The sequence below is a fragment of the Balaenoptera acutorostrata genome, chromosome 16 (assembly GCF_949987535.1).
Source record: "Balaenoptera acutorostrata chromosome 16, mBalAcu1.1, whole genome shotgun sequence".
In the NCBI taxonomy this organism is placed as follows: Eukaryota; Metazoa; Chordata; class Mammalia; order Artiodactyla; family Balaenopteridae; genus Balaenoptera; species Balaenoptera acutorostrata.
The window spans coordinates 60,341,704-60,364,259 of NC_080079.1; the positions used below are offsets into that span (position 1 = coordinate 60,341,704).

Below are 22,556 nucleotides of genomic sequence, written 5' to 3' on the forward strand. Positions count from 1 at the left end.
ATTAGTAGCACCCCTTTCGGTCTCAAATGTGTCTTAGTCTGGATGATAAATTATGTGGTCACCTTATCAAGCAGTAGGCTCTGCATGTTCCCTCTCTTTGTCCCCAGGCTCCTCTCCTCCACTGCCTCTGGTTCACACACCTCCCTCCAGCCAGGCAGAGGGTTCACTGAAGGGGCCAAAGCCTCAGGACCCCACCGGGAACACACTGTCCCTGCTCCCTCTCTAGCCTAGTTCTACTCAGCTCTCAGGTCTCATTTCAGTGTTCCTTTTTCAGAGGTGTCTTCCTTTATCTATCCCCCAGGAACCTTAATTCTATTATACCAATGCTGTTATTTTTCTTTATTGATAGAATCATCCATTTGAATGACATGTTTGTTTAATATCTGTTTCCCCACTAGATTGTAAGCAGAGACCCCTGCATCTCCAAAACCTAGCAGAGGCTGTTGACCCACGACTGTCAAATGAATGAATGAATGAATGAATACACGATGTTTCTCCCAAATGCATACCTCCACCAGGTTCACTGCGATCGTCTGCAGTGAGAAGTAATTCTGGCACAATTGGAGCTTCCCAGCAACATAACACGTCACTCTGAGCTGCCCGTCACAGGAGGAGCTTAAACAAAGGCCATCATAGAGTGAGAGATACTGCACTGTAAGACTTTCCCTGCACCTGGTTCTCATACCCCCTCAGGCAGGGTATCAGCCAGATTGCCGCCAACTCCACAGCGCTATCTACAATGCCTCAGTGAACATGTCCATGCCCCTTATGGATGTGTGAGAAAATTTCCCTGGAATACAGATTTCTCAGGTCATTAGGGCTCTATATACCTAATATACTTAATTGGATTAAATCACCCCCCCTTTTCTTGGTCTGCACAAGTTCTAGAATTTTAGGGCCAATTATCTGTCCTGACAAGTGGGGCCTGAAACCAAATTTAATTTGATTTTTAAAATACACCTTTCTTCTATTCCAAGTATCATGGAAACTTTGCCACCTGCTATGGACACAGCTTTATGTGCTATTATTGTCCACCCTTAGAAAAAAAGGCCTCCAAATGAGCTGGATGCTGTGGAGGTGGCCTGGGCAATGTCAGCCTTTGCTTACCTGCTGGCATGAGTGACAAGGGCAAAAGAGGAAAAGCAGAGAGTTCTGGGAAAGGCCAGATGGCCTGGAAGTGTGATGGTACTGGCTCCCCTGGAGGCCCATGGAAAAATCCACAGTGCAAAACACCAGGTCGTGCTCCTCCAAGGCCTGGCCTGGGCTGGGCTGATAGCAACAACCAGACCCATCCTAGGCCCAGAGAGACCAGCACTTGAGCCAGGAACCACAGAAGGGTCAGCCTGGGGCCTATGGGATTTCTGTGTAAGGGAAAGGAGAGACAGGGCCCCTAGATCAGCCCCAGCTGACTCAACACAGGAAAGCCATTCTGCTCCCCACCCCATCTTCCCGACCTGACTACAAAAGGCAACGTCTGCTTGCCTCATCTGCAGGCTGTACCCAGGCCAGCACAGGCCTCATGGACTCTGGTGTGGGACATCCAGAAATTTGGCAGAGTGATTGTATGAGCAGCCTGGAGTTTCACCTGAGCAGACAAAAGGAGGGACCCTGTTCCAGGGGGCCAGCCACAGACAGCTTCCCAGACTCCAGCAGAATGCATTCAGACGTGCAGACAGATGTGCAGTCAGGGAGAGCTGATACACAGCTACGGGCACAGAGATGCTCACCCTTTCGTATAAACTGACCCTTCTTCTTCCAGCCAACCCCATAACCCACCTCAGTCTCCTCCAGAACTGCTAGCCTCCCAGTTTGACGGCACTATTGCTAAAAGCCAAAGGGCACTGAGCGCCCTCCACTTCCAGCCAAGATAGAACAACAGGGACTGGATTTACTCTCCCACATGAAACAACTAAAACATTGTACAAAGTATATGAGACAATTTTCGAGCCACTGAACATACAGCAACCGAGATGGGAAATCAGCAAGGTGAGCCATGCACTTTCCCCAAACCACTGCCTTGAGAGAGTTTCCAGGATGCCACAAAGGGAGGAGGAATCCCAGGCAGAGCTTAGTTAATGTGATGAGTTAAGGAGATGGAGCTAAGATGGTCTCTGAGGAAACCTGGGCACCTGGCATTTGCAGGATAGAGCCCTGGAGAGGAGAGGGTTGCACAGAAAGACAACCCAAGAGATGAGCACCTCCCCCTCAGGTACTCAGCAGAGTACTGAGCAGTGCATGGTGTATAAGGATGCTACCCGAGGCCAGGGGAAGAACTATCAGAAGAGATTAGAAGGCCAAGAATATTTTTGGTTTCCAATAGGCATTGGGTAGAGTACTTAGAAGGGTCTTGTCTGAGCAGTGAGACAAGATTAGCCCTAGATTAACACTACTCTGGTTCTACCTATCAAATCTTAAAAGCAAGACTCAGAATGATCAAACTGTTTCCAAGTAACAATGGCATCTAGAACAAAGCTCAGGAAGACTTATAAGAACACAAAGCATGCACGAAAGTAAACTTCAAAATGTCTGGCATCCATCAAAAGTTACCACACATGCAAAAAAGTAGGAAAGTGCAACCGATGAAGATAAGAATCAGTAATCAGTAATCAGTAAAACCTGGAAATGATGTAGATATTAGAAGTAGCAAACAAGAACACTAAAACACTTATCATAACTGTATCCATATATTCAAAAGCTAGAGGAAAGAGCAAACATGTTGAGAAGAGACACAGAAGACATAAAAAAGACCCAAATCAACTCTAGAGAAATAAAATTGAACTAATCATCAATAAACTGTGGCAAAACTCAAGCAGCCTTATATGTGTGTGTGTGTGTATATATATATATATATATATATATACACACACACACACACATATATACATATATATGTATATGTACACATACATACATATAATATATATTATATGAATATGTATATGAATATTATATGAATATATCCCTAAAGGAAAGGAGAAGGGAAAGAAGAAATAATGGCCAAAATTTTTCATCAACTTACTAAAGCTTACTCAAGAAGAAACAGATATCCTGAATATTCCTATATCTATTATAGATATGTATTGAATTGGAATTTGTAGTTATAAACTTCCCAGGCCCAGAGACTTCACTGGTGAATTCTTTTTTTTTAAAATAGATCTTTATTGGAGTATAATTGCTTCACAATACTGTGTTAGTTTCTGTTGTACAACAAAGCGAATCAGCCATATGCATACACATGTCCCCAGCTCCCCTCACTCTTGAGCCTCCCCCCCACCCTCCCTGTCCCACGTCTCTAGGTCATCACAAAGCACCGAGATGATCTCCCTGTGCTATGCTGCTGCTTCCCACTAGCTAGCTAACTATTTTACTTTCGGTTTCACTGGTGAATTCTATCAAACACTTAAGTAAGAAATAATACCAATTCTACACACTCTTCCAGACAACTGAAGAGGATAGAATACTTCTGAACTCATTCTATGAAGCTAGCATTACTCTGATACGAAAGACGTTATTAAAAAAGGGGGCTTCCCTGGTGGCGCAGTGGTTGAGAATCTGCCTGCCAATGCAGGGGACACGGGTTCGAGCCCTGGTCTGGGAAGATCCCACATGCCGCGGAGCAACTGGGCCCGCGAGCCACAATTACTGAGCCTGCGCATCTGGAGCCTGTGCTCCGCAACAAGAGAGGCCACGATAGTGAGAGGCCCGAGCATCGTGATGAAGAGTGGCCCCCGCTTGCCACAACTAGAGAAAGCCCTCGCACAGAAACGAAGACCCAACACAGCCATAAATAAACAAAAATAAATAAATTAAAAATAAAGAAAACAATTGACCAATATCCCTTATAAAACTTGATAAAAAAATTCTTAACAAAATTTTAGCAAATTGGGTCCATCAATATGTAAAGAGTAACATGTCATGACCAGGAAGGGTTTATCCCAAGGATGCAAGGTTGATTTAACATCCAAAAATCAATTAATGTGATACACCACATTAATAGAAAGAAGGGGCTAAAAGCCAGTTGATTATCTCAATAGATGCAGAAAAAGAATTTGACAAAATCCAACACCCACTCATGATGAAAATTCTCAAGAAACCAGAAACAGAAGGAAACATCTTTGACTTGATAAAGGGCACTATGGAAAGTTCACAGCCAGCATCATAATTAACGGTGAGAGGCTGAATGCTTTTCTCTTAAGATCAGGAACAAGGTAAGGATGTTAGATTTTGTCACTCCAATTCAACATTGTACTAGAGATTCTAGACAATCCAATAAGGCAAGGAAAGATTTCTAAGAAGACATCTTAGGAAAGACTGGAAAAGAAGAAGCAAATTGTCTTTATTTGTATATGACGTGATAATCTATATAGAAGATCCCTTGGAATCTACAAAAACCTACTACAACTAATATGTAAGTTTACCAAGATTACAGGATACAAGATCAATTTCAAAAAACAACCAATTGTTTCTATATACTAGCAATAAACAATTGGAAATTAAAATTGAAAAATATCATTTACAATAGCAGCAAAAATATGAACTACCTAGGGATAAATCTAACAAAAGATGTGTAAGCGCTGTGTACTAGAAACTACAAACCACTACTGAAAGAAAAATAAACAAGAGCCAAATAAATATAGAGAAATACCATGTTCATAGGTCAGAGATGGTTAGGATGTCACTTCTCTGCAAATTGATGTACAGAATCAAAGCAATCCCAATCAAAATCCTAGCAGGCTTTTTTCTAGAAGTTGACAATCGGATTCTAAAATCTATATGGAAATACAAAGACTTAGAGTAGCCCAGAAAACTTGGAAAAAGAACAAAGTTGGAGGTCTAACACTACCTGATTTCAAGACCTATTATAAAGCTACAGTTATCAAGATAGTGTGATGGTGACATCAAGGTAGACAAATAGATCAATGGAACAGAAAAAGACCCACAATAAGCGAATAATTAATCTTCAACAAAGATGTAAAGGTAACTTAGTGGAGAAAAGACTATCTTTTCAACAAATGATGCTGAAACAACTGAATACATATATGTAAAAAATGAAATTCAATCAATACCTCAAACCATGTGCAAAAAACTAGATCAATTAACACCCATCCTTCTGAAACTATTCCAAAAAATTGCAGAGGAAGGAACACTTCCAAACTCATTCCATGAGGTCATCATCACCCTGATACCAAAACCAGACAAAGATACCACAAAAAAAGAACATTACAGGCCAATATCACTGATGAACATAAACGCAAAAATCCTCAGCAAAATACGAGCAAACCAAATCCAACAATACGTTAAAAGGATCATACACCATGATCAAGGAGGATTTATCCCAGGGATGCAAGGATTTTTCTATATCTGCAAATCAATCAGTGTGATATATCACATTAACAAATGGAAGAATAAAAACCATATGATCATCTCAATAGGTGCAGAAAAAGCTTTTGATAAAATTCAACATCCATTTATGACAAAAAAAAAACTCTCCAGGCTCTTCCTAGAATAATGCATATGCACACATTTTGCATATACAGACCTCAGATTAAGAGCTTATGTTGGGTGGAATGAATTGGGAAATTGGGATTGACATATATACACTATTGATACTATGTATAAAATAGACAACTAATGAGAACCTACTGTATAGCACAGGGAACTCTACTCAATGCTTTCTGGTGACCTAAATGGGAAGGAAATCCAAAAAAGAGGGGATATATGTATATGTATAGCTGATTCACTTTGCTGTACGCTAGAAACTAACACCACATTGTAAATCAACTATATTTCAATTAAAAAAAAAAAAAACTTATGTTGGAGGCATTAAAGGAGTCCATGAAAATAAAAAAAAAAAACCTCTCCAGAAAGTGGGCATACCTCAACATAATAAAGACCATATATGACAAACCCACAGCTAACATCATACTCAACAGTGAATAGCTGAAAGCATTTCCTCTAAGTTCAGGAACAAGACAAGGATGTCCACTCTCACCACTATTATTCAACATAGTTTTGGATGTCCTAGCCATAGCAATCAGAGAAGAAAAACAAATAAAAGGAATACAATTGGAAAAGAAGAAGTAAAACGGTCATTGTTTGCAGATGACATGATACTATACACAGAAAATCCTAAAGATGTTGCCAGAAAACTACTAGAGTTCATCAGTGAATCTGGGAAAGTTGCAGGATACAAAATTAATATACAGAAATCTGTTGCATTTCTATACACTAGCAATGGAAGGTTAGAAAGAGAAATTAAGGAAACAATCCCATTTATCATCAAATCAAAAAGAATAAAATACCTAGGAATAAACCTACCTAAGGAGGCAAAAGACCTGTACTCCGAAAACTATAAGACACTGATGAAAGAAATCAAAAGTGACACAAACAAGTGGAAAGAGATACCATGTTCTTGGATTGGAAGAATCAATATCATCAAAATGACTATACTACCCAAAGCAATCTACGGATTTAATCCAATTCCTATCAAATTACCAATTGTATTCTTCACAGAACTAGAACAAAAAATTTTTTAATTTGTATGGAAACATGAAAGACCCCAAATAGCCAAAGCAATCTTGAGAAAGCAGACCAGAGCTGGAGGAATCAGGCTCCCTGACTGCAGGCTATACTACAAAGCTACAGTCATCAAAACAGTATGGTGCTGGCACAAAAACAGAAATATAGATCAATGGAACAGGATAGAAAGCCCAGAAATAAAGCCACGCGCATATGGTCAATTAATCTACAACAAAGGAGAAAAGAATATAAAATGGACAAAAGACAGTCTCTTCAATAAGTGCTGCTGGGAAAACTGGACAGTTACATGTAAAAGAATGAAATTAGAACATTCTCTAACACCATAACAAAAATAAACTCAAAATGGATTAAAGACCTAAATGTAAGACTGGATACTATAAAACTCCTAGAGGAAAACATAGGCAGAAACTCTTTGACATAAATAGCAGCATTATCTTTTTGGATCCGTCTCCTAGAGTAATGGAAATGAAAACAAAAATAAACAAATGGGACCTAGCTTAACTTAAAAGCTTTTGCACAGAAAAGGAAACCATAAACAAAATGAAAAGACAACCCACAGAATGGGAGAAAATATTTGCAAACAATGCAACTGACAAGGGATTAATCTCCAAAATATACAAACAGCTTATACAGTTCAATTTAAAAAAAAACCCAATCAAAAAATGGGCAGAAGATCTAAAGAGACATTTCTCCAAAGAAGACATACAGATGGCCAAAAGGCACATGAAAAGATGCCCAACATCACTAATTATCAGAGAAATGCAAATCAAAACTGCAGTGAGGTACCACTTCACACCAGTCAGAATGGCCATCATCAGAAAGTCTACAAATAACAAATGCTGGATAGGGTGTGGAGAAAAAGGAACTCTCCCACACTGTTGGTGGGAATGTAAATTGGTACAACCACTATGGAGAACAGTATGGAGGTTCTTTTAAAAAACTAAAAATAGAACTACCATATGATCCTGCAATCCCACTCCTAGGCGTATATCTGGAGAAAACCGTATTTTGAAAAGATACATGCACCCCATTGTTCACTGCAGCACTATTTACAATAACCAAGACATGGATGCAACCTAAATGTCCATCGACAGAGGAATGGATAAAGAAGATGTGGTACATATATACAATGGAATATTACACAGCCATACAAAAGAATGAAATAATGCCATTTGCAGCAACATGGATGGACCTATAGATTATCATACTAAGTGAAGTAAGCCAGACAAAGACAAATATCATACAATATTGCTTATATGTGGAATCTAAAAAAAGGATACAAGTGAACTTATTTACAAAACAGAAATAGACTCACAGACATAGAAAACAAACTTGCAGTTACTAATAAGGAAGAGGGGAGAGGGATAAATTAGGAGTTTGGGATTAAAATATACACACTACCATATATAAAATAGATAACCAACAAGGACCTACTGTATAACACAGGGAATTATACTCAATATCTTGTAATGACCTATAATGGAAGAGAATGTGAAAAAAGAATATATATACTTATGTATATGTATGTAAAAAAATTAGATCAAAATAGATCATGACTTACATGTAAAATCTAAAACTATAAAAATTCTAGTGGGGAGGGCGTCCACGCTGGGCTCGCTGCCCGCTGGCCCGCGGGGCGGAAGCTGTCAGGGAAGGACGTGGAGAGCCACGGTCACCCACGCTCGGGTTCAGCAGTCGCTGCCTCCCACCTCCGGGAGTCGGGACCCAGAGGGAGACAGTCTGACCCTGCCCACCCGTGGATGGCTGCCAAAAAGAAAAAAAAAAGACATTAACACATCCGCTCACCCAGGCTGGCAGTTCCAGGGGATATTTGCAAAACGTATGGCCTTTTTACTTTACTTCCTCGTCTCTAACCCCTTTCTGTGCTATAAAAGAAACTGGCATCTAAACCCCAATAAGGTGGTTTATCGGAGACACTAGTCTGTCCTCTTCTCGGTCTGCCAGTAGTGACTTCTTTTCTCTCTTATTCTCTACCTTGCTAAGGAGAGATGAGAAACTAGGGCTTCCTGTACAGTGTGAATTCCAGAGAATCCTGGAGTTTTCCATAAATACACTCCTCCAAGGCCATCAAGTGATACGTTTTGCTTTCCAGTTTGGTGTGATCATGATGAAATGCCTACTGTTTTGTTTTATTACATCACCTACTCCATTCCTTCCCTAAAATGTGACAATTAAAAGGTGGAGCCCCAAAGGAAAAAAAAAAAATTCTAGAAATTTTTGTCACTTTGGGTAGGCAAAAATTTCTTAGATATGACATTGAAAGCATATACATAAAGGAAAAAATAATAAATAGGACTTCAACAAAGTAAAATTTTTCTACTCTTCAAAAGATACTGTTAAAAAAAAAAAAAAAAGATACTGTTAAGAGAATAAAAAGACAAGTCATAGATTGGGAGAAATGTTTACAAATCACATATGATAGAGGTCTTATATCCAGAATATACAAAGAACTCTCAAAACTCAATGATAAGAAAACAAACAGCCCAATAAAAAAATAACCAGCAAAAGATTTAAACACTTTCCCAAAGAAGTGAAAAATAATGAGAAATGAGAAATAATGGTCAATAGGGAAATGCAAATTAAAACCACAATGAGACACCATTACACACCTATTAAAATAGTTCAAAGAAAAAAGATTTATCATACCAAGTGTTGGTGAGGATATAAAGGAACAGGAACTCTCATACATTGCTACTAGGAATGTAAATTGGTATGACCACTTTGGAAAACAGTTTGACAGTCTCTTTAGAAAGTTAAATATACACCTAGCATATCCAGCCCACTCCCAGATATCTGCCCAAGAGAAATGAAAGCATAGGTCCATATAAAGACTTGCAGACAAACATTTATAGCAGCTTTATTTGTAATAGTCAAACCTGGAAAATAGTCGAATATCCATCAACAAATGAATGGACAAACAAGTGCTGTGTTAAAAGAACAAAGTACCAAAGAGATATATACCCATGTTCATAGCAGCATTACTCACAATAGCAAAAAGGTAGAAGCAACCCAAGTGTCCATTGATGGATGAATGGATAAACAAAATGTGGTATATACATGCAATGGAATATTATTCAGCCTTTAAAAAGGAAGGAAATTCTGATGCATGCTACAACATGAATAAACACTGAGAACATTACGCTAAGTAAAATAAACCAGTCACACACACACACAAAAAAAATACTGTACGATTCCATTGATATGAGGTACCAAGAGTTGTCAGATTCACAGAGACAGAGTGTAGAATGGTAGTTGCAGGGGCTGGGGAGACAGGTGAATGGAGAGGTACTGTTTAATGGGGACTGAGTTTCAGTTTTGCAAGATAAAAAGTTCTGTCGATGGATGGTGGTGATGGTTGCACATCAGTGTGAATGTACTTAACACTATTGAACTGTACACTTAAAAATGACTAAGATGGTAAATTTTATGTTATGTGTATTTTCACAATTAAAATTTAACTTTTTTTTAAGTGCCATGAAAAGGAAGAGATTCCTTATACCTTGAAAGAATCCTAGAAAGCTTCCTGGAGGAAGTGTCATTTGAGTTAGACCCAGGAAGGAGAGTAGGATTTACCTAGAAAACAGGAATTGGCCATCCCAGGCAAAGGACAGCTCAAACAAAGGAAGGGGGGCTGGAGTGGGCTGAAGGGTGTGGGGTCAGAGAGCCAGCAGCCAGGAACCTGGGGTTGGAGGGATGAGGTTGAAAAGTAAGACGGGACCCACCCCACGAGGGCCTCCCAGCCTCTGTTAGAGAAGAGAGACATTTGTAAACATCAGCTCTGAACAAGCCAGACCCACAGCACCATGGCTCCATCAAGACGGCCATTCGGAAGGAAAAGACTTGGGGTCGGCTCTGGATAGTCGTCGAAAAATAAACATGTCCCTGGACATTCAGGAAACGCTCTGCGAGGCTGTGTCCAGGCAGGGCTGTTTGCTTATTTGTGACTTTCCTGCTTTCCATCACCCTGTCAGCGGCCACCCTGCCCCCATCCTGACCCTGACACCCAGCTGGCCGGGCCTCCGTCATTGGCTTCAGAAGAAAACTGGTCCCTAGGAGGGGAAGGAAGGCAGGAGGGGCAGCAGGAGTGCACGTGTAGGGTCAGCAGTAAGTGTGTGTGTCAGAGTGCATTTGCACACAAACTGGTAGCATTGTGAGTGGCACAATGTGTGTGTGTGTGTACATGCATATGTGTCACACCAGAGTAGATGGGGGCCTGGGTGAAGCAGTGTGGACTCTAGGCCCAGATGGGCTGGGTTCAAATCCAACTCAGGCAAGTGACTTAGTCTCTTTGTGCCTCAGTTTCTACATCTGTTAAATGGGAAAAATAATATTACCTATCTTACAAGGTTGTGGTAATGACTGAAACCAATTCATGAATGAAAAGCACTTGATCAAATGGTGCCAGTACACAGTAAGCGCCTAATAAGTGCTAGCAAGTATTATTCAAAAATAGACCTGTGTGTGTGTGTGTATGTGTGTGTGCACCAGTGCATGTCGATATGCGTTCTGAGTATGGAAATGTGTGCAGCTTTGCAGTGAATGGGCATGAGTGCTCTTGAGGGTGCACATGCTAGGATTCGGGGAAAAGCAGCCATAACCAGTCAGGGGCTGGTCCCCTGGGTACTGCTTCCCAGCCTGGCACCCAGCTCTGAAGAGCCTGGAACCAGCCTCCCCATGGAGGCAAGCAAGGCCTTTGGGCAGCTCCCTTCTCCACAGCCCCCTGCCCTGGGGAGCAGCTCCCACGCTGGGCTGCCTTCTTCCTGCCTTGAGCTGCTCAAGCCTCCTTTGTCTTTCCACTTCCTCAGGCTGCAGGAGTGAGGGTATTTTTTTTCTATCAAAGGCCACTGACCCTAAAAAGGAATCAAGCAAGGGTCAGCTACAAAATCAACTTAATCTGGGGGCTGTTTTTCCTTAAAAATACCGAAGGATCTCAACTCTTCTGCTTTTTAAATCAAGAACAATAAGTAGCGCCAATTCTAAAAAAAAAAAAGTCCTCAACTTTATATTATATGAAATTGCTCTATAAAGGGTAAATCACTTTACAGATGTGAGGAATTCTTCTCTTTTAGAGGCACAGCACAACCCACCAGCGCAGTGGAGGAACTAGTAAGAGGGGGAAGAGAGACAGAGAAGAAAACCCCTGATCCTGGCTGGAGCTGAGAAGTTCATCCGGGATGAGAACTTCAGATCCAGCCTTCAGCGTGAATCTAACCAGTGTTGGGCTGACCATGGCTATCTGTTCTTGAACTGCTCTAACTCTCAAACCTTTAGAGGTTAAATTCTAGATGGAAACAGTGGGCTTTGGAATCAGGCTGGCCTGGATTCAAATCCCAGCTCTGCTGTCACCAATAGGGCCACCACGTTAAACACCATGTGTCTGCAACTGTGTAACCCAGGGACCTACTTACCAGGTTTGTGAATGGGTTGTAGTGGGATAAAGGCTGACCCCCAAAAGGATATGTCTACGTCCTTTCTGAGCACCTGAGAGTATTCGCTTATATGGCAAAAGATGCAACTAAGTTAAGGACCTTAAAAAGAGGAGCTTATCCTGTATTATCCAGGTGGGCCCTAAATCCAATGCCAAGTGTCCTTATGAGAGAGAGGCAGAGGGAGATTCGAGTCAGACACGAAGAGGTGATGTGAAGATGGAGGCTGAGATTTGCAGATGGAATAGTGATAGTTCTTTCCTCCTAGAATTTTTTTTGTGGATTAAATAATGCAATGACCATATAGCTAGCTGTGGAACTTGGGGATCCTGTTGCAAGATTTGGGGTGGCAATATTAACCCCTCAGTTGTGCCCCAGGAGACACAGAGTGAGCAAGGTACAGGATCAGCAACACAGTGAGAATTTTGAGATTTATGTCTGCCTTGGAGGCCTCAAAACCTAATTCTCTGCTGTCCCCACCTCCTGGCAACAGTCTAAAGCTACCCAGTTTCCTTGTCTCTAATTGTCCACCAGTATCTATTCTCCCTCTTCTTCCTTTTAGTAGCAGCAACTGCTCTCCAGCTAGAGACTTCATTTCCCAGACTCCCTTGCAGCAAAGCCTGACCCTGTAAGTTCTGGCCAATGGGAAGGGACAGGAACTGATGTGTGTCCTCAGAAGGAAGCTGCTTGCCCCTCCTCCTTCTTCCCATCCTGAAATCTACAAGGTAGATTGGTAGAGTCTCTTTCACAGCCAGGCAGATGAGGACAACTTCTAGACATATGCTGTCTGACCCTGGAGCCATTAGCCACATGAGCCTAAATTAATTTAAATTTATTAATTAAGATAAAATAAAATTTAAAGCTCAGTTCCTCAGTCACTCTAACCACGTTCAAGTGTTCAATAGACACATGTGGCCAGTAGCTACTGTACTGGACAGCACAGGTAAAGAACATCTCCATCATCACCAAAAATTCTATTGGACAGCACTGTCATGGAGGATGCAGAGCAACAAGACAGAAGGAACCTGGGTCCTTGGACAACTCTGAGGAGCAGAGTCACCCTGCAGCCTCCCCTGCTCCAACTGCCTATCATCTTACATTTTTACAAGAGAGAAATAAATGCTCTATCTTTATCTGTCAGTACAGCCAAACCAACATCCTAATACATACTTCTTAAAAAATCAATCCATTTTCCATTTAAGTTAGCAGAGGTAGTTTCTGTTGCTTGCAACCAAGAATGTTGACTGTTGCCAAAATGAGTAAAATAAGAAATGTAAAAGAGGGGCTGTTGATGTGGTCTGGGGGAGCACTGAGGGCTTTCTTGAGAAAGTGCTGTTTACGCTGAGACCTCGGCCACTTGCTCTGTCCGCAGCAATGGGACCAGATTGAGCTCTTTGAGTCGTGCAGTGCCCAAGCCAAAATGGTACACAGGATGTAAGAGAGGATGCTCCTCTCCACAAACGTACCTAGGTTTATTCACCCACAGGAAATGGCTGATCCCAATTCTGAGGCAGGGAATGGACAAGATGAGCCATATCATATCAGCCAGCAAGGACTCTTCAAAGACCATTAGGGTGGTGTCAAAAGGACTCGGGAGCCAACTGAAGTGTTCCCATTGGACAAAGATGGGACAAGTAAGACATCAATAATAAAACTAACTGCAATGGATTGAAATCCACCAAATATGTTTAAATCTATGAGTTCATAATGATACTAAAAGCAAGCAAACAAAAAAACAAACTCAGGAGGATGATAGGAAACTAACTCACTCTTTTAAAGACTGGTAGAAAAAAGGATAAATCCAGCTTTATCCTGCCTTTCCTATATGAATTGTACCACTGAGAAACCAAATAGTAGGTAAGGAGAAGTTTCTCTTTGCTAACAAATGCAGAAGGAATAATGATAGTTTTTGCAGCCCCTTATGAATTTATGGATCTAGACATTGAGTATCACAAAAAGAAAGACAACCAGACACTATGTGTCTCCTGATGGAATAACACACCACCACCGACATAGCCTTGCCAAAAACAGAAAAAAACAAACAAACAAAAAAACTGAACCTGATCAAACCTCGAGACCCAATTTTCAGTTTACAGGAAATTCAGAGTCCAGAGGAGCTTGCTAAACATACAATTGGAAAATTCAGCCTGTGAGAAACTTTTCTGAACAACAATCCAGTTTCTTCAACAAACCAACTTCAAGAAAAAAAAAAAAGAGGAGGAACTTATGGATTATAAAAAGACTCAGATGGGACTTCCCTGGTGGCACAGTGGTTAAGAATCTGCCTGCGAATGCAGGGGCCACAGGTTCGAGCCCTGGTCCAGGAAGATCCCACATGCCGTGGAGCAACTAAGCCCGTGTGCCACAACTATTGATCCTGCGCTCTAGAGCCCATGAGCCACAACTACTGAGCCCACATGCCACAACTACTGAACCCCGCGCGCCTAGAGCCCATGCTTCTCAACAAGAGAAGCCACTGCAATGAGAAGCCCGCGTACCGCAACAAAGAGTAGCCCCCGCTCGCTGCAGCTAGAGAAAGTCCGTGCACAGCAACCAAGACCCAACACAGCCATAAATAAATAAATTTATTTTAAAAAATTAAAAAAGACTCAGAGATATATCAACTAATCACAATGTGTGGTCTTATTTAGATCCTGACTCAGACAAACTAAAATTTTAAATAATAAGACATTAATGGAGCATTTGGAAATCTGGATAATGACTGGATATTTGATGATCTTAAGGAATTACTATTAATTCTTTTAGGTATAATAATGTTATTTTCAGATGAAATATGATGTGTGGGATTTGCTTCAATATAAGCTGGAAAGGGCAGAAGTGAACAGGGATGTGAATGGAAAAAAAAATGGCCATGAGTTGATAATTGTTGAAGTCAGATGATGGGTACACAGGAGTTCATTATACTATTCTCTTTGGGGATATTTAAAATAATATTCCATTTGACATTTTCTTAATGAATCCTTTGGTATCTTCGTCTGTTTGAAATTTTCTAAAACTATATTAAAAAAAATAATTTGCTACACACAAAATCCCAGGACACAAACCAGAACAACTGGACTGAGGCAGATTTCAGTCTCTGCTGCCTTCTCTGCCCCACGCAAAGCCACCTCCCCTGCCACCAGCCGACCCACCGGTCCCAAGCCTGTCCCACGATGATTTTTATCTCAGGGACCTCAATAGCCTTCCCTGCCACTGGGTCTTTTTGGTGTTGTTTTAATAATTACTTTATTGAGATACAACTCACACATCCCACGATTCATCCGCTGTAAGTGTTCAATTCAATGGTTTTTGGTCAAGTCACAAAAATGTACAACCATCACCAAGTTAGTTTCAGAACATGCACAGCATTTCGCATACACGCTCCCAAAGTTCTGAATATCTTCAAGTCTTGGTCCTTTCTCTCCCAGAAGGTTTCTGCAACTTTCATGCCAGTTTTCCTGCCATGATGCCAGTTCCCTGTATCATTTATCCCCCGACACACACACACAGTAAGTGCCACCTCACTGGCCGCCCCACCACAGAATGGTGGCCTTCCAAGCCCAGGCTCAGCATGAGAAGAGACCTGGAGGCATGAAGCTGTGAGCACTTGGGGTCAACAGGAGACCTGAAGTCATTCAGAGATGAAAGAGGAAGCAGGGGATGGAGAAATCCAGGCGGGGCTGAGGAGACTGCACCCAAGTGGACCCCTAGCATTGCACGGGATGCAGGTGCCCTGCCCAGAAGGAGGGGCGCCTCCCCCTCTGCCCTCCTCCCAGGCGGGAAAGCCATCACCACCCCCTTTCCTGGCCTCCTGCCCCACTCCTGAGGCCTGCAAATCACACGAGCCACTAAGCCCGTCCAGTCACACCTTTCAAAGCAGTAGTTTCCTTTATTCAAAGACAAGAGACGTTTCCACTGGGAGCAGACAGGCCAGGAGCCCTTTCTCCTTCCTGTCCTCCCTTCCCAGGGAATCAATCTTCTTAAACCTTATTCTCCCAGACCATCTGGATGAAAACTGCTCAGGAAATTCAGTCGGGTACTAAGCCCAGTGCTCTCATCCATCTTGCCCTGTCACAGCCCAGTGCTTCGGCCTTAAAGAATCCTTATAGCTTGGGCTGCCATGGGCCTCCTGGCCACAGGAGCAAGCCCTGCCTGCACTCAGAGCCACACCTTCCAGACATCTCAGGAACTGTAAACCACCTTGCAGTTTTCTCCAGCTCTCACCTTCTCTCTGGATCCTTGGTCCCACTCTGCAGTGCCACCCAATTGTAATGTCCAGAGAAGTAATGTGGTACAGCGGGAAAAATTCACAGAGGCGCAGGGCTGGAAGCTTTCTCTGCTGTGTGACTTTGGCCAAGTGACCTAACTTCTCTGAGTCTCAGTATCCCCATCAGTAAAACTATGGTTAATAACGCCCACCTTGGGGAACTGTGGTAGGGTTCAAATGAGATAATGGACTTTAAAATCACTTTCCTCCTCACTTATTCTGCTCTGGCTTTCTTGCTTTTTCCCAGACTCTCCAACCATCCTCCCACCTCAGGGCCTTTGCCCTTGCTATTCTCTATACCTGGAAAGTCTCTCCCTGAATATCCATATGCATAGCTCACTTCCTTCCGGTCTCAGCTCAAAATGTTACCACAGGGCTTCCCTGGTGGCACAGTGGTTAAGAATCCGCCTGCCAATGCAGGGGACAGGGGTTCGAGCCCTGGTCCAGGAGGATCCCACATGCCACGGAGCAATTAATCCCGTGAGCCACACCTACTGAGCCTGCGCCCTAGAGCCCGCGAGCCACAACTACGAGCCCACGTACTGCAACTACTGAAGCCTGCACCCTAGAGCCCATGGTCCGCAACAAGAGAAGCCACCGCAACGAGAAGCCCGCGCACTGCAAGGAAGAGTAGCTCCCGCTCACCGCAACTAGAGAAAGCCCCTGTGCAGCAACGGAGACCCAATGCAGCCAAAAATAAAATAAATAAATAAAATTTTAAAAATAAATAAATAAATAAAATTATATATTAAAAAAATGTCACCATGTCAGAGAGGCCTTCCTAGACCAGCCTATCTAAAACAGACACCAGGGAAGTGGGTAGGGCGAGAGCGAGGGCGGCCCACCCGACCCCCGGCTCATGGTCCTGCTCTCCCCACGGTTCGCCATGGATGACGCTATTGCTGCACTCCTGGTCGACAACGGCTCTGGCACGTGCGAGGCCAGCTTCGCGGGCGACGATGCTCCCCGGCCTGTCTTCCCCTCCATCGTGGGGGCACCCCGGCACCGGGGCGTGATGGTGGGCACGGGCCAGAAGGACTCCTATGTGGGTGATGAGGCCCAGAGCAAGAGAGGCATCCTGACGCTCAAGTACACCATCGAGCAGGGCACCGTCACCAGCTGGGAGGACGCGGAGGGGATATGGCACCACACCTTCTACAACGAGCTGCGTGTGGCCCCCGAGGAGCACCCCGGGCTGCTGACTGAGGCCCCCCTGAACCCCAAGGCCAACCGTGAGAAGATGACCCAGATCGTGTTCAAGACCTTCAACACCCCAGCCATGTACGTGGCCATCCAGGCTGTGCTATCCCTGTACACCTCTGGCCGCACCACTGGCATCGTGATGGACTCCAGTGACAGGGTCACCCACACGGTGCCCATCTACTAGGGGTACGCCCTCCCCGACGCCATCCTGCGTCTGGACCTGGCTGGCGGGGACCTGACGGACTACCTCATGAAGATCCTCACGGAGCATGGCTACAGCTTCGCCACCACGGCCGAGCGGGAAATCGTTCGTGACATCAAGGAGAAGCTCTGCTACGTCGCCCTGGACTTCAAGCAGGAGATGGCCACCGCGGCCTCCAGCTCCTCCCTGGAGAAGAGCTACGAGCTGCCCGATGGTCAGGTCATCACCATTGGCAACGGGCGGTTCCACTGCCCTGAGGGGTCTCTTCCAGCCTTCCTTCCTGGGCGTGGAATCCTGTGACATCCACGAAACTACCTTCAATTCCATCGTGAAGTGTGACGTCGACATCCGCAAGGACCTCTATGCCAACACGGTGCTGTCTGGCGGGACCATCATGCACCCAGGCATCACCGACAGGATGCAGAAGGAGATCACCGTCCTGGCTCCCAGCACAATGAAGATCAAGATCATCGCTCGCCCTGAGCGCAAGTACTCCGCGTGGATCGGCGGCTCCATCCTGGCCTCACCGTCCACCTTCCAGCAGATGCGCATCAGCAAGCAGGAGTACGATACGTCTGGCCCCTCCGTCGTCCACCGCAAATGCTTCTAGGTGGACGGTTAGCTGCGTTACACCCTTTTCTTGACAAAACCTAACTCGTGCAGAAAACGAGATGAGACTGGCATGGCTTTATCTGGTGGGGTTTTTTTTGTCTTTTTTGATTTGTGTGTGTATGTGTGTGTGTGCGCTTGACTCAGGATTTAAAAACTGGAACGGTGAAGGTGACAGCAGTTGGTTGGGTGGAGCATCCCCAAAGTTCTACAAGGTAGCCGAGGTCTTTGATTGTACATTGTTCTTTTTTTTTTTTTTAATAGTCATTCCAAATATCGTGAGATGCATTGTTACAGGAAGTCCCCTGCCTTCCCAAAAGCTGCCCCGCTTCTCCCTGAGGAGAAGGGCCAGTCCTCGCCCGAGTCCACACAGGGGAGGGTGATAGCACTGCTTTTGCGGAAATTATGTACTCCAAAATTTTTTTTTTTAATCTTCGCTTTAATACGTGTTCTTTTTGTTTGTTTTATTTTGAATGGTCAGCCATCGTGACCCCCCTTTTTGTCCCCCAACTTGAGATGTATGAAGGCTCTTGGTCCCCCTGGGAGCAGGTTGAGGTGCGGAGGTAGCCAGGTCTTACCTGTACCCTGACTTGAGACCAGTTCAATAAAGTGTACACATTAAAGAAAAAAAAAACAACAAACAGACACCACCACTTACTACCACTCATTGCCCACCACCTCCTTTCCTATCTTTTACCCTGCTTTAATTTTCTTCGAAGCCCTTACGTCTACCTAACACATTAGAGAGTAATATGTTTACCGAATGCCTATCTTCCCTACTGGAATGTAAGTTCAGTGAGGGCAGGGACCATATCTGTTTTAGTCTTTGCTGTATCCCCAGTGCTGGGACAGTGCCAGGCACACAGAAATCACTCAATAAATATTGAAACAATGGAGGAATAAATGGCTGACTGCATGAACAAGTCACTTTGCACAGTGCCCGGCCCTTCACAGGTGCTCGGGAAATAGGAGTTATTACTGTTAGTAATTTGGAGGTGCTGAGAGAGGCATGAAAGGGCCTGGACTTTGGGAACAGGTGGGGTTAAAGAGAAGAGAGCTCAGGTGGGACTCAAAGCTACCCGCAGCCTGTCCAGAGGCCACACACCACGTACCGTGACATCAGGCCAAGGCAGGGATTTACCCTTAGAGAACTCCCTAGCCTGAGGGGCCCTCGAGCCCCACTCATTGCAGTGCCCTCCGGGAGCTGCGTCAGGGGGAGGGAGGTAAGGGATTGGGATGCACCTGGTCCTGAGGATGGACAGACTCTCCCACCCACACCTAGACAAGGTGCCCAGCTACCCCAGCGATGGGGTGTAGAAGAGGCCCTCTGTTCCCATAGGGAGCCCGAGCAGCAGAAGGGACTGACCACCAGGACTAAGTTTGTAGTGGACACCTAGGCCAGGTAGGGGATAGGCCAAGCCCAGGCAGAGGAAGCAGAGAACAGAGTCATGGGTCCGTAGCCCTGAACTGTGCCCCCAGGGGTCTGGAGTTTCTCAGTTCAGAATAGGCTGGCTGTCAGAGTTATGGAAGAAAGAGCAAATCCATGCGGAAAGCCCAGCTCCATCCCTTTAACCGTGTGACCGCAGACAGATCACTTAACCTCTCTGAGCCTCCGTGTCCCCATCTGTCAGGTGGAAATAATAATATCCACCTCAAGATGCTTATTAATAATAATAAGAGTTACCATTTACCAGCACTTTGCTATGTGCTGGGATGTTACATTATCTCCTTTGAGCCTCAAAACATCCCTTCCATTAGGCATTTCTATTCTCACTTTACAGAGGAGGAAAGAAGTTCAGAGAGGGTAGTAACCAGCCCAAAGCCACACAGCTGGGAAGAATCAGAGCGAAACTGGACCCAAATCTGCTGGTTGTAAAGCCGTATTTTAACCACCATCTAGAGGATGCACGTAAGCCCCCAGCATGTAGCCAGGCACACAGATTCCCAATTTGTGAATTTTCTTCTCCTTCCTTGAGCTTCAGGTCTGGAGGCAGATGAGCCCAGCTATGGGGGCTGAAGGGACAGGAAGCCAGGTGGCCCTTGGGCTGGGCTGAAGCAGCAGCAACAGCCCTCACCTCACTCCCAGCCCAGCACAAGCAGCCCGGGCTGGCTTCCTGCTCCCCATAGTTTGCAAGAAACCCCTTCCCAACACCTCCTCCCCAGCCCGGGCAGGCTGGGGTCATCCCTGCAGAGGAAGTTCAGCCAGCTCAGGCCTACCCCTTTCCCACAGCCCCTCCATGGCTTTTCCACTCACCTCTGGGCTGAGAATCCCCCAAGGCCCCCCACCCAGGGCCTGTGGGTTTACACTGCCATTGGCGTTGCTCCCTTGATAGGGGACAGCCTAATTCAAGTCTGACCCACGCCAATAAATCAGGGAGGGGTGCGGGGGTGGGGACATTCATAAATCTATATCAAACAGCCCCCAAATTATGACAGATGACATGGCAGTCATAAAATTGCACAAGCAAAACTCACCAAGTCATTAATTTCATGGCCGTAGAAAATAAACAGACACATTTTTTCGCGGCCCTAATAAATTTTTAAAAACTCAAAGAATGGTCCATCTGCTTCGAATAATTTTTAATTTCCTATTCTGTCTCATTCCCATTAGCTATTCCACTGAGATATTTGCTAAATTCTTTCATTTACCTCCTCCCATCTGTATTCAATTACCCTATTCCCAAATAGAGTGAGTTTTTGTTTCTCCTAAGCATGGGACAAAATACCCCTGCCTGTACCTTAAAGCAAATGTTATGTATGTTTTATTATCTGTTAGACCGTACGAGTCATTCTAACTCGATTGCCTGTGCGGAAAGTCTTGGAGAGCAATCTGATTTTGATGTTTTCTGGCTTGGGTGGAAAACACCTGCCCGATTCTCAAAGCTAATCTATTAACGTGGTAAATGCTGTAGCAGATGTTCCTGAGTGAGCGAGGGGCTGCAGTGGGCTGTGACCAGACCCAGAGTATCGGGCACACAGTGGAGATCAGAGGCCAGCAACACCACTGGGGGCCGAGCTGTCACATTTTCTGGCCAGCCCCCAGGCTCTGGCTGCCTGGTGACTCCCCACCGCCTCCCAGGGCTCTCAGCAGCCACTCGAGATAGAAGGACATTTCAAGGTCATCTGGTCCACCCCCAGGAGACCCGTGTTTTTTATAGAAGGAAGACTGAGGCCCAGAGAGGAGGTGTGATTGCCCAAAGTCACACAGCATACTGAAAAAGGAGAACATCCTTAGCGTCTCTAGTGGGTGCAAGGAGCTGAGACAGGAAGAGGAGGGGAATTCTGTGAGCAACTTTCCCACCAGTGCCTTCCACCTGGGGAAACATCACTTAGGTCATTTCTGTCTATCAGTCTTCGCAAGTCATCTTTCCTCATCCTGCAGGAGCAGTGACAGATGCAGAGACTAGGAAGTGAGCTGAGGGGCTAAAGCCTTGCTCGGGGGTGGGTTGGTTTCAACACACTGATGCAGTGGAACCCGCAAAGCCCCAGGAACGTGGAAGTCCAGGCCAAGCTGCAGATCTGGGAAGGAGCTGGGGTCTCCAAAGCCTCACACAGCATAATCCAGGTAGCTGCACTGTGGGGGCCCACATCCCTGCAGCCCTCGTTATTTCCACGCATGCTGGTGGTTTCTCACTATGGGCAGTTTCTCTGCTGCCTGAGAGCTTTCTCTGGCCTAGGATTCGGGAGACCCTCGGGACAGGCCAGAAGTGCGGGGATTTGACACCTTCAGAAGCAGCCTTAACAACAATGATTGGGAGTTGGTGTATATATCCCCCCTACCTTCTCCCCTCTTGGATGGGACAATTCTGAGACACATCTATACCAGTGATTCTCAACCAGGTACAATTTTGCACCCCCAGGTGACATTCAGCAATATCTGGAGACATTTTGGTTGGATGGTTGCTACTGGCATCTGGTAGAGGCCAGGATGCTGCTAAACATCCAACAACACCCAGGACAGCACCCCACAACCAATAATTATTCAGCCCAAAATGTCAACAGTGCTGAGGTTGAGATACCCTGTTCTCTACCCTCTCACAGAGGTCCTCAGCGGGATGGAGCCCCAGATGCCCATAGCAACGACCTGCTCATTTAGGCACACGCTCCTGACTTCTCTCCCCTCCTTGGACACCTTCCTCACTTCCCTTCCAGAACTTCCTGAGACCATCTCCCACAAAACTACTTTCACGCGAATCCTCGCCTCAAGGTCTGCTTCTTAGGGGACCCAACCTAAGATCATCCATTACTACAGTCGTGAGGACAACCTTGGAAAGGTCTTGAAGAGTTG

The 22,556-nt window shown here is 44.7% G+C and overlaps 1 long non-coding RNA gene and 1 pseudogene across 1 annotated transcript in view; one reads left to right on the forward strand and one right to left on the reverse strand.

The window, feature by feature from the left end:
* The window catches only part of LOC102999936 (uncharacterized), a 142,952-nt gene that overhangs the window by 100,807 nt on the left and 19,589 nt on the right, over window positions 1-22,556 (reverse strand). The gene's annotated exons all lie outside the window — the stretch shown is intronic.
* LOC102999015 (actin, cytoplasmic 2-like) lies at window positions 17,141-18,269 on the forward strand (annotated as a pseudogene).